An 8,205-nucleotide genomic window follows, 5' to 3' on the forward strand; every position below is an offset into this window, starting at 1 on the left:
CCTAGGGCTGCTTTTGCACTGCAATGGCAGGGGTGAGGAGTTGTGACAGGAATGGTGTGGCCCACACCCGAACACATCTACTCGCTCTCTTTTACAGAAAAGTTTGCAGATTGCAGATCTCTGCTCCCGAAGGGTTTAAATGGAGGGGCGCCTGGGTGCCTCAGGCAGTTGAGTGTCTGACTCTTGATTTCAGCTCAGGTCATGATCTCAGGGTCCTGGGATGGAGCCCCCCATCACACTCCACACTTGGGGGGGGGGAGTCTGCTTGTCCTTCTCCCTCTGCTGCTCTCTTTCATAAACAAATAAATAAAATCGTTTTTGTTTTTTTTTAAAAAAAGGATTTACATTGAGAGGAACACAACAACTGCTCTCTCTCCCTTGCATTTTGGGAAGATGAGTTCTGATGGAGCCCCTGGCTTGCCTCCATTTCTTGGTATCATTTCACTATGAAGCTATATCCTCAGGCAGGGGAGCACAGACACCAAAACAGATTATAAAGATTTGAGATCATGATCAAGAACCAAAGGAGGGTGAAGTAGTGACTCCAAATAATTGATGTGGTCCTCACGTAGACTGCAAAGCAGCAAAAAGTTGCATTATATATATATGTGTATGTGTGTGTGAGATTTTGTTTCCTTATTTTTTTCTCTCTGAGGAACAGTTCCCTATATGCTTTGTAGCAGATAATTCAGAGGTCAATACACCTTCTTCCTTTTAGAAAGCCTCCATTTTGTTTGAGTGTCTACACTCACCTCACACGACTCAGGGTCAAACTCTGACTCATCCAAGCCAGTCACTGATGTCTCAATCCTCTTGCCAGTGGTTGGTTTTCAGAAGAAGTGAATGACTCAATCCTGGCCAATAAAATGAGAGAGCAATTCATCTGGGGTTTTCTAGGAAAGACTTCTCCACTGATAAACCAGCCCCCCTCCGCCCAATCCTGGGCATTATGGTGTCTGTATATGAAACTTGGATCTGATAGCCTTGCCAGAACCTCAAGGGGAGCTTGCCTGAAGGCCCCTGATGCAGAACACACAGATGGAAAGAACCTGCACTTCTGAAGACATCACTGAGCTACTGAATTAAGCAACCACAGAAGTTTCATACCCTGGAAGATCTTATTACATGACAATAATTTTCCTTATTATTTAATCCACTTGCCATGGATTTCCTGTTATTTACAGTACTCTAATGAGTTTTTCCTTAATATCACATACATAAATCTACCACATACATAAATCTTTTAAATATCCTTTTTCATAGGGACATCTAGAGCCTGTTTCCCTGAGTGGTAAAAAGTTACTTGTAGGAGCGCCTGGGTGGCTCAGTCGGTTAAGCATCTGCCTTTAGCTCAGGTCATGATCCCGGGAATCCTGGGATTGAGTCCTCCGTTGGGCTCCCTGCTCAGCAGAGAGAACCTACTTCTCCCTCTGCCTGCTGCTCCCCCTGCATGTGCTCTTTCGCCCTCTCTCTCTCTCTCTCTCTCTCTCTGACAAAATCTTTTTTTTAAAGTTCCTTGTAATACAATTGACTATTCTATGCACGCTTATACTAGGAAAATTCCCAAGATAAAAACCAAAACAAAACAATGAAACCTATCTATTATTATCTACTTATATTTCACCTTCAGGTGAGATGAACATGTAGAGAATCATCTGGTTGCAAAGTTTTATCAGGATGAGTCAGTCCATCAGTTTTATTTCTCAAGTAGAAGTCCAGTGATGTTTGCAAAACTTTTGACCCTGCCTTCTTTGTGCACTCACCAGGAAAAATGCAGAATTTTATATTTTTGGATTATATCAGCAACTTTAATGATAAAGTAATCGTTTTTTCAAGGATTATTACAAAGTGTTTGCTTAGTGTATTATACTGCCCAGATGCTGTGGAAGTCACAGAGCAAAAAGAAGACAGTTCCTGTCTCTAAAAAGAACTAACAAGGGTAGCTTGACAAGCAGAGAGACAAGACACTCATGAAACAGCTAGAAGCCTAAGCAGCACCTGGAAACTTAGATCAAACTGTACTTTAAAGTTCAATGAATAACAATGTCTGTCATGAGAGCCATGTTTCCTAGTGGAGATGAACACGGTCTTTAGATTGAATGGTGTTTTAGTCTGTTTGGAGCTCTCTCATAGAATATCATAGCCTTGGGGGACTTATTCACAACAGTTCTGGGGTCTGGGAAGTTCAAGATCAAGGCTCCTGGTGAGAGGAGATTCAGTGTCTGGTGAGGCCCACTTCCTGGTTCATAGATGGCCATGTTTTTTGCTATAACCTCCAAAGGCAGGAGGGACGAGAGAGCTCTCTGGGGTCTCTTTCACGAGGGCACTAAACCCATGCATGACCTAATTCATCTCCCACAGGCCCAACTTCCAAACAACTTCACACTGGGCCTTAGGAGTTAACATATGTATTTGGAGGGGGACACCATCCAAATATCTACAGTCTACAGCATATGAAAAACCAGAAAGACAGAGGTCATGTCTTATCAATCTTTGTTCACCCTGACCCAGCTCCAGGCACACAGTAGGGTGCCATCAGTATTAGTTCAACCACCGGCTGAACCGTGCATAAGTATCAAGTGAAATCCCTAATTCTTTATAACTCTAAATTCCGATTTGTAATTTCATATGTAATTATCATATAAATTACCTTATTGACACAATAATCCCATGAATTTATTGAGGAAGTTTATGGTTATGGAGGCTGTCCCTAATGTTTTCAGATTATCCACAGGAGGTTTATTGTTTGAGAGAAGAACAAATGTTATGTAGCAAGAATGTTTCTGCCTGATGTTTATTTGGCTTTTTCAGAAATCTGACAAACTTAATCTCTCAGTTCATTTAATGGTTAGACCCACTGCATAATGATACCAATGGGACTGAACTGAAGTCCTTAAAATTTTTCCAGTCCATGGGTCCATTCTTTGGTAATTGTTGGAATTTCAGAGTCCTATTCACATTAGCAGTTGCAAAAATTAATTCCTAACATCATCCCCTCTCTTCTTCCCCACACATTCATATGTGAGATGCATCCATTAGAGTTCATTTCATAGTTTCACATTCCCACTGTCACCTCTGACCTCTGCCTTGCCTTGAATCTCCCAATAAGCCCGGTTGTTCTGCACAGCGCATCTGTGATAGCAAATTTATGCCCATATTGTCAACAGATTTCCAAATATACTTATTAAAACACTCATTTCCATGTTCCACTTGATTCCTTTCGATTTATTTCCTTGGAATGTTTCATTTTGGTCACTGAAGTGGAGAATTGGCCTCATGAGGCAATATTATAAAATGAAGTAATATTACTATGAGCTCTCATCCTTCTCTCTGCCTCCAACTATTAAAAATAAATGTCGTGAAAAGCAGTTCTTCCTCTGACCTTACCCTTAAGTGTCATATCATAAAATCCAAAATAGGAGGATTCAAGGCAGCTCTGGAAAGTAGATTCCTCTTTAGATACTTAAAGAAATACTTGCTTCTCTTACGTGAGTTTATATGCTTCCTGTCTGATGGATTTTTTTTTAAGTTTATTTATTTATTTTAAGTAATCTTTACACCCAATGTGGGGCTCAAACTCATGACCCCCAGATCAAGAAGTGCACGCTTTTTGGACTGAGGCAGTCAGGCACCCCTTATGATGGAATTTTTAAATTCATTTATTCAACTAACAATTCACTTCAGCATTCAACACGTATTTCTTGAGAACCAACTATGTTCAAAGTACGGTGCTGGCAATTAAGAGTTAACAGAGGTAATACGTATATACAATGGAATATTATTCAGCTATGAGAAAGGCCGTCTACAATATGGATGGAACTTGAGGACATCACGCTAAGTGAAATAAGTCAGATAGAAAAAGATAAGTGCTATATGATATATTTATATGTGGAACTAAAAAAGCCAGACTCACAAAAATACAGAGTAAAATGATGGTTACCAGGGCCTGGGGGCTGGATGGGAGAAGGAGAAATATTTAAGAAGTACAGACTTGCAAAGAGTGGCAAATAAGTCTTAGAGATCTAATGCACACTATAGTAAATATAGACAATAATACTGTATTACTTTCATCAAACTTGCCTGGAGACTAAATATTAATTATTTCAACCATTTAAAAAATTATAATTATGTGACAAGAGAGATGTGCTAATAATCATAATGGCAATCATATTACAATATATGTGTCAAATCAATATGTTGTACACTTTAAATTTACACAGTTATATATCAAATATATTTCAATTGAATCTTTTTTTTTAAGTTTATAGGCATGAATAAGATATAGCCTTTACCCACTAGGAGCTTAAAAATAGAGAAGATCCAATAAATATGATATAAAAAGGAAAGTGAAATTAAAAGCAACTACTATAAAGGCAGTATGTGAGGGTTTAATTTTGACTTGGGGGATTAGGGATGTTTTCTAGAAAAGCATCACTCACAGTAAGCCTTAAGACATGACTGTTGATAATGAGAAAAAGTGAAGGAAGGTAAAAATCAATAAGTAGACTAAAGTCAGGTTATGAAGACACCAATCAGCCATCCTAAGAAATCTGGATGGAAAAAATTATGAGCGCTGTAGAAAACCATTTCATGCTTTTTCAGGAGAGGGGGTATTTATTTTAACCGAGGTTTAATTCCTTTTAAGCAGCTGTGTGGAGGATGGATTGGACAGGATAGAAACCAGAGCCAAGGGCAGTCCAGGTGGCTCAGCAGTTTAGCACCACCTTCCGCCCAGGGCCTGATCTTGGAGACCCAGGATCGAGTCTCATGTTGGGCTCCCTGCATGGAGCCTGCCTCTCCCTCTGCCTCTCTCTGTGTGTCTCTCATGCGTAAATGAATAAAATCTAAAAAAAAAGAAGAAAGAGAGAAAGAAAGAAAGAAAGAAAGAAAGAAAGAAAGAAAGAAAGAAAGAAAGAAAGAAGAAAGAAAGAAAGAAGAAAGAAAGAAAGAAAAGAAAAGAAAAGAAAGAAAAGAAAGAAAAGAAAAGAAAAGAAAAGAAAAGAAAAGAAAAGAAAAGAAAAGAAAAGAAAAGAAACCAGAGCCAAGACTAGCTAGGAAGTTACTGTTATAAGCCAAGTGAAAGCTAATGAAAGACTGTTTACCTTTATTGCCTGCCTCTTAAGGAAATGTAAGCTCCACGAAGGCAGGGTGCTTGCTTTGCTCACTGCTGTCTTCCCAGCACTCAGAGCAATGCCTGACATATAGACCAGTACTTGTCAAGTAAATGAATAAGTGAAAGAATAAATGAATGACTGAGTTGATTAATTAAATGAAACACTGCAAATGTAAAGAGGTCAGAGAGATATTTGCCTCAGAGATGGAATTTTCTGTTTTTCTATTGACACATGCCATAGCTGGGTCCTTTTCAAGGGCTGGCAACAGACAAAGCTTGTTGGAAAACCTCCCAGATTTGCCTGCCTGTGCTCTTTCCAGCCTTTGTGACAATCTGCTTCCTTAGTGACCACCATCTTCCCACCATCGAGAGCGGAGGTCAGCCTCAAATTTGTCCTGCCACCTTTTGCAGGGTTGGTGAACAAAGAATGGCTTTTACATTTTCAAATAGGGGAAAAGCAAAAGGATAATAATGTTTTGTTACATGCTAAAATTCCATGAAATTAAAATTTAAGTGTCCATAAAGTTTTATTGGCACACAGCCATGCTCATTTGTTGACATATTGTCAATGGCAGCTTTTGCCCTACAATGGGAGAGATGAGTAGTTGAGACAGAGATGGTATTCCCTACAAAGCCAAAAATATTTATTCTCTGGCCCCTTATAAGAAGCTTGCCAACCCCTCATCTAGATCCTTTCTGGAGAGGAAGTTCACAATAAGGAATAAATCAGGGGCACGTGGGTGGCTCAGTGGTTGAGCGTCTGCCTTCGGCTCAGGTCATGATCCCGGGGTCCTGGGATCGAGTCCCGCATGGGTGTGGGGTACATAGCCTCTGCCTATGTCTCTGCCTCTCTTCCTGTGTCTCTCATGAATAAATAAATGAAATCCTTAAAAAAAAAAAAAAAGAATAAATCATTCATCAGTGAAAGCTCCTAAAATATGTTTTTTATAAAATGTAGTAAGACAAAACATCAAATAAAAACCAAAAAAAAAGAAAAAAGAGGAAAAGACACTAGTAATAGTGTTAGCTATATACTACATGCCACGTTCTCATCTAAACACTGCTTTAAATAAAATTGATTCTCTCCTCTCCATCCAACACGGCTACAAGATAGGTAGGCATCACCATTCTCATTTTCTAGATAAGGCGCCTAAAACTCAGAGGCCCAATAACTTTACCTGGGTCACAAAGCCTGCCTAAGACAAAGCCAGGATTTGAACCGACAGTAGTTGAGCTTCCAAACCACATCCTTAATTATAAATCTAGAATTTCAACATAAATGAGCAAAACCGTTGGGCTCATGTGCAGGGGAGAGAAAAAGTACATAGTTTTTCCAGGGCAGGAAGATGGAGAAATGTGGAGCCACGAAGCCTGGTGCAGGTTTTGACGACGGTGCACCTCCTCCCATCAGAATGTGACTATCACAGTGGAGGAAGAGTAGCGACTACAGTTGGACAGAGATGACCATTGTTAGCTGGAAAATAAAGAGACCATGGTTTGCATCTGAACTGGAAATTTTTACTTTTAAGCAGGGAATGAGAGTCAGCATAGAGTCTAGGCCCTGGAGGGTGAGGTTTGGAAGAGCAAAAATGGCTCATTTACAGCCACACACCTGTAGAGCAGTCTTATCAGAGAAAGCACCTTTCTCCCCCTTCCACACGGTGACACTGAGCTAGGACCTGCTCTTGGAATCAGGCTGCAACCTCAGCTGTGCTTGTCACCTGCCACCTGCCACCACTCCCGGACCATGGCCCCCTGCCAGGTGAGCGAGCTCCGGGCCTCCGTGAAAACGTGTAAGCAGGATCCGAGCGTTCTGCACACCAAGGAAATGCGCTCCCTGCAGGAGTGGGTGGAGAGCGTGGGGGGTAAAATGCCACCTGCTATTCATCAGACTAAACCAGAAGACGATGTCAAGGAAGAAAGAACAGATAGTAAGACGGTGGAGTAGAGACAGATGAACCATCAAGTGAGGTAAGTGATCTAGAAATTGCCAAGGAAGGTGTGACTGAACCGGATACCGATGCTCCTCAAGAAATGGGAGATGAAAATGTAGAAAACCGAGGAAATGGTGGATCAGGCGAATGAGAAAAAAGTGGCTGCTGGTGCCCTAAATGATGGTGACCTACAGAAAGCCACTGACCTGTTCACAGATGCCATCAAACTGGATCCTCGCTTGGCCATTCTTTTTTTTTTTTTTTTCCGTTTGGCCATTCTGTATGCCAAGGGAGCGAGTGTCTTCATCCAATTACAGACTATGACAGGGCTATTGAAATAAATCCTGATTCAGCTCGGCCTTACAAGTGGTGAGGGAAAGCACGTGACTTCTGGTCATTGGGAAGAAGCAGCGCATGATCTTGCCCTTGCTCATAAACTGGATTACGATGAAGATGCTAGTGCAATGCTGAAAAAAGTTCAACTGAGGGCCCAGAAAATTGCTGAACATCAGAGAAAGTATGAGCAAAAACGTGAAGAGCAAGAGATCAAAGAAAGAATAGAAAGGGTTAAGAAGGCCTGGAGAGAACATGAGAGAGGCCGAGGGAGGAGGAAGCCAGACGACAATCAGGAGCTCCAGGAGCTCGGTATGGCTCTTTCCCAGGTGGCTTTCCTGGGGGAAGGCCTAGTAATTTTCCTGGAGTAATGCCTGGAACGGTGGGGGCCGGGGGGATGCCTGGAATTGCAGGAATGCCTGGACTCGATGAAATCCTTAGTGACCCAGAGGTTCTTGCAGCCATGCAGGATTCAGAAGTGATGGTGGCCTTCAAGGATGTGGCCCAGAACCCAGCAAATATGTCAGAATATCAGAGCACCCAAAGGTTATGAATCTCATCAGTACATTTGTCAGCCAAATTGGGGGGTCAAGCATAATGCCCTTCTGACAAATTAAGCCCTTGCTGAAGGAAAAGCAACTTCAGTCACCTAATGGATGTCGCAATAATACAAACCAGTGTACCTCCGACCGTCTCATGAGGAAAGCTGGGGTGCTGTGAGGAGAATCCCTACTCCTCTGCCCCCCATGCAACTGGAACATTCTCCAGCGCTTTGCCATTAGGGTATTCATTCAGATAATGTTTTCCTACCAGGAATTACAAACA

At 41.5% G+C, this 8,205-nt stretch overlaps 1 pseudogene; it reads left to right on the forward strand.

The window, feature by feature from the left end:
* Positions 1 to 6,860: 6,860 nt before the first annotated feature.
* On the forward strand, positions 6,861 to 7,933 carry LOC121481392 (annotated as a pseudogene).
* The last annotated feature ends 272 nt before the right edge of the window (positions 7,934 to 8,205 follow it).

The sequence above is a fragment of the Vulpes lagopus genome, chromosome 23 (genome assembly GCF_018345385.1).
Source record: "Vulpes lagopus strain Blue_001 chromosome 23, ASM1834538v1, whole genome shotgun sequence".
NCBI lineage: Eukaryota > Metazoa > Chordata > Mammalia > Carnivora > Canidae > Vulpes > Vulpes lagopus.